This window comes from Pan paniscus, chromosome 9 (genome assembly GCF_029289425.2).
Source record: "Pan paniscus chromosome 9, NHGRI_mPanPan1-v2.0_pri, whole genome shotgun sequence".
NCBI classification, from domain to species: domain Eukaryota; kingdom Metazoa; phylum Chordata; class Mammalia; order Primates; family Hominidae; genus Pan; species Pan paniscus.
In genome coordinates this window covers 4,316,281-4,327,152 of record NC_073258.2, presented here as the reverse complement: position 1 = coordinate 4,327,152, position 10,872 = coordinate 4,316,281, and positions in this window count along the sequence as shown.

Sequence of the window (10,872 nt, the reverse complement as noted above, 5' to 3'; positions counted from 1 at the left end):
GAGGCCGGCTGGTGGGGAGAAGAGGGCCTGGGGCTCGCTTGGCAGGGGTGAAAGATGGGGCTCAGTCCTGCATCTCTGGCCAGCCCCGGGGAGCACAGACTCCCACCAGCAGAGCTGGTCACTGTCAGCTGGGCTGGGCCCAGCCCCTGAGAGGGGTTCTGAGGCCCCTCCCACCCTCCTGGGGGCCTAGTATTCCCATGCCTGGAGGCGCCTGTGCACAGGGGCCCTTGTTAAGTCCTGCTCTGCAGGTGACACAAGTGAGAACGGGGACAGAACCCACAGGGCCTGCGGGAAGCCCCGGCTCTGAGTGCACCCGGAAACAAGGCTGGCACTGAGGGGTCTTCAGAGACATGTCGCACGAAGACCCTTCCGTGGCCTCCCGGCCTGCCACGTGGCTGCCCCAAGAGAAAAGATGGCTCCCCAGTGCCATATTTCCCTCGCAGAAATGAGTCTTTCCACCTTTTCGGCAGAAAAATAAATGTTTTGCTCACGTTGTTAGGGTAGCCAAGTGTTTTCAAAATATTTTCAAAACATAGCACTCAGGACTCCTCACAGGACAGCCCTGCCTGCTAAGGTTGCGTGAACGCGCTCCCCAGTTGAGCGGGTGCCAGGGATTCCAGGGCAGCGCCGTCGGCCTGAGAACCGCCACCCCACACGGTTCCCAGGTGCGCCCACACCCGCCCACGCCTGCCCGGGCACGATGGAGACGCCCACAGACCACACCTGGCCAGCACAGGGAGGGGGCTCCAGGCTCCACCCAGGGTTACAGCACAGGGTGGGGGGGTGGCATGGAGGGATGGAGACACAGAGAGACAGAGATGGAGATGGAGGTGGAGAAATGGGGACAGAGAGGCCAAGAAAGACAGAGACTGAGAGAGAGAGGCAGGGAGAGACAGAGACCAAGAGGCTGAAAGGTACAGAGACAGAGAGAAGCTGAGAGATACACAGGCACACAGAGAGACAAAGTTGCCAAGAGAGACACGGAAAGGAACTGGAGAGAGATGGAGAGACTCTGAGATGCCGGGAGGGCAGAGATAGAGAGAGAGGCAGAGAGACAGCAGCGCTGGGCACGCGGGTCACCCGGTGTTAATGAGAATGAGGCCTTCATGACCAGCCCCAGCAAACTCCACACACCATGGCACACAGAGGATGAAGGATTAATGAAGGATCGTGAATGCATATTAATCGATTAAAGAGATAGGGGTTAGTGATGATTTAACGACTCATTCATCGTTAATTAAGTGATGGCCTCATTTATCATTAATTAATGATGAATGGTGATTGTTAGTGACTAATGATGAGGAAGATGGAAGGTTGATTGACAAGCTCAAGGCGGCCTGGAGCAGCCTGGGGAGGGGGTTCTGTGAGCGCCACACAGGAGAGGGGGGTTAAGTTCCAAGGAGGGGCTGGGGGGGCTTCCGGTGGTTGCCAGCATTACCTTCTTCTTCGTACTGCTCTGCATTGGGACAGAACAAAGAGGGGAACCACGTTAGAAGGGGCAGCCCGTGAAGGGAGGAGGAGGATGACAGGCCAGTGCGTCCCGGCCCTGGACAGGCCAGCGACCGCCCCTGCCCAACAGCGTGGAATCAAGGGTCCTCGGGCCCAGAGGAGGTGCTGGGGAAGGCAGAGGCTCTGGTGATGATGGTGGCTTTTGGGGGGCTCGGGGGTCCTGGATGCCCACGACCCACAGTGGGCATGAGAGAAGCGGAGAGACGGGACCCAGAGCCTGACCTGCAGGCCCCTCAGGACCATGTGGCCACACGTCGGGGAAAAGACGAGGCCCCCCAGCCGGACAGCTGTTTTCCGGGGGTCACTCAGAAGCCACCCATGGGATGCAGCTGATGTAGGGCTGCCAAGGGGACACAGGGTATGCACAGTCCAGCCCCCTGCCCACGTGTGACCCTTCCTTCTAGAGCAGGAAGTAGAAAGAAAACGGCTGTTACACTTACCCTCCACCTGTTCACTGTGGGGCAGGGAGAGAGAGAGAAAGAAAGAGAGAGAGGTAGTGAGGCTGGGCTTTGCTTGGACTTGTGCAAGATAGTGCATGCTCCAGCCCCACAGAAGCCAAGGGGCCAGGGTCCCGGGCCAGGCAGGGGGCAGCCACCAGCTGGGTACTCACACTTCCTCGTCAGACATGGTGAAGGTGGGTGGTTTCTGCAGAGAGAGATTCAGAGAGAGAGAGAGAGAGAGAGGATGGAAAGAGAGTTACGAGCTGCCTGGGTGTAGGATGGGGGATGGGGTCTTGGAGCAGTGCTGTGGGGGACCGCGGGCAGGGTTTGGGGGCCAGCTCTGGCCTTGGGTGAGTCCACCTCCTTGGGCCCCCGCTTTCTCCAGGGCTCCTGGCCTCTCCCAGCTCTTGGCGCCCCAGACTCTGTCCCCTCTTCCTGCCCTGGCTCCAGCCTGGAGCTTGGAATCTTGGAGCTGGACGGGATGTTGGAAGGTCGTGGCGTCCACCCCCACCCAGGGCAGACATCCTCTCCGTGGCATCCCCTGAAGAGGGTCATCCAGAATGCAGGCCGTGTGCCGTCCAGCCCGCTCTAGACACTGGAAAGGTCCCGCTGATGGAGCTGAAACCTGTCTCTGGGTGTTCTCTGCCCGGTGGGTGTAGGTGGGGTCTCCCTGGGAGCCCCTGGATGACCGAGACTGGCTCCCCAAGATGAGTACTCTGCTCACCCTACCATCCCCCATGAGAACCCCTCTTCCCTATTTGAGCCCAAAGCTCCCTTCTGTGCCTGTTTTCCTATGGGGTGCCCAGAGTGTGTCCCACCACACCCCTCTGAGGACCCCTCCTCCAAGACCACAGAGCAGGGAAGCTGTTCCTTCTTGTTACCCCTGTCCCCTGAAAACATTGAGGCTGAGCCCCAGAGCACGTTGGGTTGGGTCTGGGCTGCTTCCCGTGCACCCCCCCGGGCCGGGCTCTGTACAAGGCATACTTGGACTGTAGGAGCCCACAGAACAGCCCCCCCATTTCCCTCCCTGTGGCCGCTTTCCCTGGTCCCGGGGATGCTCTGGATCTGTCCCTGTCTAGGGGAAGCTCCGTGCCCAGGACTGGCCGCCCTGTCCATGTGCGGTGGTGGCGCCAGGCCAGCATGCTGGGGACCGTCTCTCTGTGAGCTGGCCACCGTGCACACTGGGCGGCCAGGCCTGGGGAGGCTCTGAGCAGCTGCACCGGCATGTTGGCCAGGGTTTTAGAAAACAAAGTTCATTACAACACAGTACAGATTACTCGAAGACAATAGCTACGGTCCCCCCGGGAGTGTTGTATAAGAAAAACACACGTTCATCAGCTAAAAATGCATCTACGTTGCACTGCTGAGGTGGGAACTGTTTTCCAAACCCTCTGTCAAGAATGTTAATTTTCCCAGAGCAACTTAAGCTCCATGCAGAATTACCCAGCAGATAGCTGTCTTCCAGGCAACGGGGGTAGCTTTTTCCTATCCCAGAATCTCTTCCTGAGACTCTGCTGCCCCTCAGGTTAAGCCTCTTGTAACTACCATGGCTGGGCCAGGCTCTCCTCAGTCCTCAGCCCCACCAGCCAGTGTTGTCCAGGCCCCCGGTGTGACCCAGTCCCAGGCTGCCCACCAGCCCCTCGTGCTGTCCTCCCAGCTGGTTCAGGCCCCAAACCCCACAGACTCCTCTAGGGCCATCCTCTGTAAGGAGGAGGAGGGTCAGTGAAGGGAGGGAGCGGAGCCTGGCCCCGCCCTGCTGTGCCCACCCCGACGCTGGCGGGGCTGACACCTGTCGGCTGCCAGAAGATGGGGGCAGCGTGGCCCTCGCCTGGGGTGGGTTATTTATAAGGAGCCAGTGGCAGCTGAGGAGTCCAGAAATAGGCAAGACATTTCTGCCCAGAAACCCAAGACGTGGGTGAGGCGGGTGTGACAGCTCAGCCCTCCTTGGCCCACAGCTGCCCCCTCACCCTCGGGCACCCAGGCCCTCCCCAGCTCCTCATATTTCCCTCCTGTCCCCCCAGGCCAGAGTCACATGGGTGCCCCGACACCCCCAGGCAGGGTGACCTCAAGGCCCCCCAACGTGAGGCAGGAAAGGCCCACTCTCCAAGTGGGGAAACTGAGGCACCTGGTTTTCTGCTGAGCGCCTGGAAGCAACACAAGGCTGTTCTGTTCCCCCCAGTATGGCCTGTGTCATTGCCTCTGTTGCGGGGAGGGGCTGGTGGCAGGGGTGTGCTGGGGGCAGGGGATGGCATTTCAACAGCTGAGAAGCAAAGCAGGTGTCCAGTCAGTGCCCGCCTCGGAGGGGCTGCATGAAAATAACCTATGCGGTCAGTTTCTTCGGGCACGTATGCACCACCTTTCCCTCCTTGGGAGGTGACGGGGCCAGGGCAGGGTGGGGAGGCAAAAGCCGCTGCCCCTCGCTTGCTGTGGCCCTGACCATGCCCCCAGACCTGTTCTCCACCCAGCCAACCTTTGCTTTGCCCCATGTCCCTCTGTGGACTTCAGGAGGGGCAGCCAAGGCCTGATCAGACGGCACAAGTCAGGGGGACCGTGTCCAGGGCAGGGAGGGGGGGTGGGGGCTCTTACGAGCGCCAGCTTCTCCAGCCTCCAGCCAGGGGAAGCGATGAAGCCCAGCCCCTCACTCCTGCCCCGTCCTGCCCCAGTCCAGCCCCTGTCCACTTCTGTCCTGCACCTCCAGACGCTGGCCCCCAAGGCTGCGTGGGCTTTAGACGCCCCCACCCCAACGCACTCGGGCTGGCCATACAGGAGCCCCTGCCCTCCTGTCCTCATTTTCGTCTCTACAAAATGGCGGTGTTGGAGGCCCAGGTGCGAGAGCTGCATGGCAAGGCCAGGACGGGCCCGGGCAAATGTCTGCATGGCGACCACAAGCTGGCAACCTAAGCCCTGGCAGCACTCCTGCACGGCCTCTTCCCTGCCGCTCACACCCCGCACCTCTCTGCCTCCTACCCTCAGGCCACTCCCTAGCACTGGGCTTCCCTGAGCCCCGACTTGCCCCCTCCTGGCCTCCCACACTCTGCCTTCTTCTGCATCCTCCCGGTGCTGAGACCATCACACCACCGTGTCCGCATCCCAGACTCTCTGGACGCTGGAGCAGCCACCTGGGGGCTCCGAGCCATGATGCTTCGAGTTGAGATGCTCGGCACCACACGGACCTGGGACCTCAGCGCCCCAGGACCCCAGAGTGTCCCTGGAACGAGGGGCTGTCCACCCGCACGCAGGAGGCCCCATCGGCCCCAGTCCTGGGTGGCCGCTCCTGCCTATACCCACCTGCGGGTTGAGTGTGAGAAGGGCTGGAGCTCCCTGTGGACAGCACCGGCTGCAGGCACTGGCGCCCGGCTCACACCCTCGTGTTATAGTGACATTTGATCTTCCCAGGAGCCCATTGGCCAGTGACTGGGTGGCCGGGGTGTGTGCGGAGTCTTGCTGGGGGGGGGACTATGCCCGTGCAGGCCCCTTACCAAGTATAGGAATGGCCAGAGGAGGAGGCTGAAGGAGGCCAGGATGCAGACAACGTGCTTGGAGGAGGCAAGGTCCTCCCTCCGCCTCCAGGAGGTGTCAGCTGCTATTTTTACTCCCAGCAGCGGGTACATTCTGGATGGGCTGAGGAGGGAGGAGGAAGGTGTTGGGTGGCCCCGGGGCACCAAGCCGAGGCTCTCTTTGGGCCAAACTAGTGTGGGGGTCCCCAGAGCCGGGCTGCCGGGTTTCCCACCCCCCCGCCCCTTCTCTCTGAGATGTTCTGTGGGAGTAAACATTTGTCCAGGAAAAGGGTCTGCACAGCCGGGGTCCCCTCCTGCCGTCCGGCCCAATGCCCCAGGCCCTTCGATGTCTCCCCCGGGGAGGAAGCAGCCTGAGGTCTCGGAGACCCCCCATGGAACTGAGGCCAGGCCCCCACCCTATCTGAGACCCTCTTAGAGGCCAGCTCTGCTTTCCTGGCTAGACACCGTTGGGGCCTACACAATAAGCGGGCGAGGGACATGGCCAGGCTGGCTGCAGTCCGAGTCTGCCATACCTCCCCCGGGGCTGCTGCCATTGCAGGGGGCTACACATGGAGTTCGCTGGGTAAGGGTCTGGGTCCTCCCTTTAGGCCCTTTCTAACCCTGGGGCCCCACCCTGGGCACTCGCAGTGGCCGTTACCATCTGTGCCAGCATCTCCCACAGGCTCACTGTGGCGTGTGGAGACTGGTTTTCTTTCCTCAGGACTCCAGGTGGCACCGTCTGACTAGCAGACACCCTTCCTGGCCTCTGATGGCCCGTATGCTGGCCAGTGAGGCCACCAGATTGGATAACCCTGCCTCTTGGATCAGGGAAACTGAGGCACCAGGTGGGGGAGAGCAGTCTGGCACCCTGGCCCGCCCCCTCACTCCCCTCAGACCCCACAGGCTGAGCGTGGGCGGTGGTGTCTGCGGAACTCTTCGGTTCAGGCACAGATTGGTTCCTTCTTGGCCAGCGCCCAGGACAGGGGTGAGTCCCGAGAGGCACAGATGAGGTCCCTGTCCTCCCCAGGCTTAGAGTCAGGGACAACAGGATAACCCGGCAGGGGCTCACAGTGCCCTGGGGCTGGGTCGGGGGCCTTCCGCAAGGCTGTGGTTGGCACCTCATTCCACCCCTCCATGGAAGAGCGAGGCCGCAGAGCCCAGGGACAGGCAAGGTGTGCCTGGGGTCACACGACAAGGCAGGCTGGCCCCAGGCTGCCATTTCAAAGGACAGGGCCTGTCCCCTGCCTGCCTCCCGCTGAGTGCCCGGCACTGGGAAGGCTCTTGGAGCTGGGGTTGCTGGGAACGTCCCCGTCCTCCTGCTCTGGGTCTGTGGCTTCGTCTGCATTCCACGCCTTCCCCTCCCCGTCCATGTCCTCGATGGGCAAGGCTTTGGGGGCCACATACAGCCCTGGCCCCTGGACATCTGTGACCAGCTTCCTGCCCACTGGGGACATCTGCAGAACTGCTCCCTCAGAGGCACGTGAGCGGGTCCCTGGGGGTCAGCGGGCCCACCCCATCCTCTCCCATGGTGGGGCCAACCTCCTTTTCCAGGCTCGCTCTGCCGGTTTCTCTAATGGAGCCCTGAGCCCACCATTTGGTTACACGTGGTTCAGTCTGCAGGCCTAGGAAGCCTGTGCCCACCCAAGCCCTCACCCAGGCCAGGGGTCCTGAGGGGCGCACCTGAAGGTGGGTGTGCCATGACCCTGCACTGGCCCGGTGTGGCCAGCAGGGGAGGGTGCTGCCCGCCCAGCTCCTGGAGCTTTGGCAGGCGCTCTCCACCCAGCCAGCTGAGGTCAGAGGGATAGGGCAGGTTTTATTTTGGGTATCGGCGACCTCCCCCTCGGGCGCTGGGCCTGAGGCGTAGCAGGGACTGCACAGAGCAGGCACCAGCGGCCTCGAGGGCCTGCACCAGGTAACCCATGCCATGCTGCCATCTGGCCGGACCGGGATGGTCCAAGGAGAGGAGGCAGGGCAGGGGCCTCCTGGGGGACTGTAGACCTGGGTGGGGGCAGGGCACAAGGGAGGCCCAGCCTGGGTTGGGGACGCATTTCCACCCAGGAGGAGTCTGAGGACGGACCACGGGGCCTTGGCTCTAGGGCAGTTGTTGGGGGATGGAGGGGTTCTGAAATTGGCAAATGCTGAGCCAAGCCCAGGGAGTGGGGAGCAGGCTGTGGGAGGGAGGATGGCCTCCTGAGTGTCTTGGCTCCAGCTCCCTGCCTGGGTGGCCCCCAGATGGTGGCCGGGGCCCCTCAATCTAGGTCCCAGCACCCAGTGCGCATGGTTGGGGTGGTTGGGGGTGGTGGAGACCGAGAGGGTCCTGAGCCTCTCCTCATGCCCTGAGCTGACCTGAGCCCCCAGGCTGGATCCAGCCTGAGGCCGCTCGGCCCAGCTGTGGGCTCAGTCACTGCCAGGCCCAGGACAGGAGCAGCTGACACAGCACTTGGGAACTGAGCTGCTCCAGCCCTAGGTAGCTGCCTCCCCACATGCCTAGTGCTTCTGATTTTGCAGTTTCATTGACTCGTTCTGCAGATATGATGGGTGTCTTCTGTGTGGCTGGCCTAGGGGCTTGTAGCAAGGGTCACAGGGTGTCAGGTGGCTGCTCTGGCAGGCAGGACAGAGGCTAGGGGCTTCATCTGCCATCCCTGGCCAGGGGCCTCTTAGGCTGCAGGCCTTTTGAGCCTCCTGACCTCCGCACTGGGCATGGCCTGACCTCCAGGTTTCCAGGAGCAGGGGCATAGGGTTGCTGTGGCCATGGACGGGAGGCTGCATCAGAAACACAGCAGGGCTGTGGCTGGGTAGAGCTCAGAGGGACAGGCCCTGGGTCCTTGTTCTCAAGGCTGAGCCGAGGGGTGCGGATGATCTGACAAGGGGCCAGGGCTGGTCGGGGGCGGGGTGGGCAGTGGCTGCCTCCTCAGCACTGCTGACCCCAACTACCCCCTGCCCCTGGTGCTGTCCACTCTGCACCCCAGTGCTGAGTGCCCAGCTGTGGCCTTTGGGCCTGCCTCTCGGCTGCCCTTGGTCACCGTCCCAAGCGGATCAGGTGGGAAACAAGGGAGTGCTGTCACTGGGTGGTTCCCCAGCTGGGCAGGGTGGCCTGGATCCTCTCTCAGTGGCTGGGGCGTCTGAGAAAGGATGGGGGCACGTCACCTCCCTTGTGTGGGTGGTGGCTCTGTCGAGGTTTTGCTTTTCTGAACTGTGTGTATTCATGAGGCAAGCAGGGCTTGACATGAAGCCTTCAGAAAATAGTGGCTGTGAGGACCCAAGGGAATGGCAAAGTGAAGTCCAGAACATCAGAGTCTGGGGTGCTGCTCCTCGAAGGGGCTTCCCAGACGCTGCAGGCTGCAGGGCTGAGTGTCAGGGCCCAGTGCAGGACCTGGGAGAGGAGGGACAGGAGGGAGGCTGTCCCCAGGCTGTCTGCTATTTCACACAGTTGTCCATTCATCCACCCATCTATTCATTCCCATGCATTCACTCTCACCTTCACCACTTCCTTTCCTTCCTTCCTCCCTCCTTCTCTTCCACCATCCATCCCTCTGTCTGTCCATCCCTTCAACCACCCATACAATCACCTACCCATCCACTCATCCCTCCATTTCATCCATCCCTCCCGCCATCCATCCATCCATCCATCATTAGTCTATCCATCCATTCATCCACCCACCTATCCATCTATCTACCCATCCATCTACCTGTCTATTCATCCATCCCTCCATCTCTTCATCTATCCATCTACCCATTCATGCATCCATCCATCCCTCCCTCCCTTCATCCACCCTCCCTTCATCCATCCATCCCTCCCTCCATCCATCCATCCACACATCCACTCATCCATCCATCCACCCACCCACCTACCCATCCACTCATTCATCCCTTCCTCCATCCATCCTTCCCTCTCTCTGTCCATCCATTCATCTATCCCTTCACCCATCCATCCACCCACCCATCTACCCATCCACTCATCCATCTCTCCATTCATCCATCCACCTATCCATTCACTCACTCACCTATCTATCCGTCCTTTCATCCATCCTTTCATCTACCCATCCACACATCCATCCCTCCATTCATCCAACCACCTATCCATCCATCCACCTGTCCATCCACTCTCATCCATCCCTTCATCCATCCATCCATCTACCCATCCATGCATCCATCCCTTCATTCATCAGTCCCTCCATTATCTACCTATCCATCCATCCAACCACCTACCCATCCCTTCATTTATCACTCCTTCCTTCCATCCATCCATCCACCCACCCACCTACCCATTCACTCACTCATCTCTCCCTCCATCCCTCCCTCTCTCCCTCTGTCCATTCATCCAGCCATCCCTTCATTCATCCATCCACTCATCTACCTATCCACTCATGCATCCCTCCTTTCATCCATCCACCTATCCATTCACTAACCCATCCACCCATCCAGCCAGCCAGCCAGCCAGCCGGCCATCCTCCCACCCACCCATCCATTCACCCACCTATTCACCCACTCATCCATCCATTAGTCCATCCATCCACCCACCTGCTTACCCATTCACTCATCCATACATCCCTCTATCCATTCATCCATCCCCTATTCATCCACTCACCCATCCCTCCACTCACCCACCCAACCATTCATCCACTCACCCACCTACCCATCCATTCACCTGCTTATCCGTCCACTCATCCATCCATCAATCCATCCATCCACCCACCCACCCACTTACTCATTCACTCATCCATACATCCCTCTATCCATTCATCCATCCCCTATTCATCCACTCACCCATCCCTCCACTCGTTCACCCAGCCATTCATCCACTCACCCACCTACCCATCCATTCACCCACCTATCTGTCCACTCATCCATCATTCATCTGTTCATCTATCCATTCGTCCACCCACCTACCCATCCCTCCATCCACCCACTCGCCCACCCAGCCATTCATCCACTCGCCCACCTACCCATCCATTCACCCACCTATCCGTCCACTCATCCATCCATTAATCTATTCATCTATCCATTCGCCCACCCACCTACCCATCCATCCATCCACCCACCCATCCACCCATTTGTCTGTTTTCCAAACCTTCACTGAGCACCTCCTGGGTGGTGTTGGGGGAGGCCCCGAGGTGGATCTTGCCCTCAGTGGGTGCACAGTCAGGGCACAGAAGTTTATATTGGGCTAGTCCTGGTTGGGGTAGGGATATCACAGACATTCTGGAAAAGGTAGCCCGGACCCCACCCATTGTGTGTGCTCTGACTTAGGCCACCAGAGAGCTTATGTCCTGGCGTCTTATACTGCAAAGGCCATGAGACAGGTCAGACTGCCTGAACCCAGAGGCCACAGTATGCTGTGCAGTGTGGGAATGGGCTGGCCACTGGCCCAACATTTCCATCCTGGCCAGCCCTGCCCCCTTAGTGAGTACAAGACAGCCAGCACA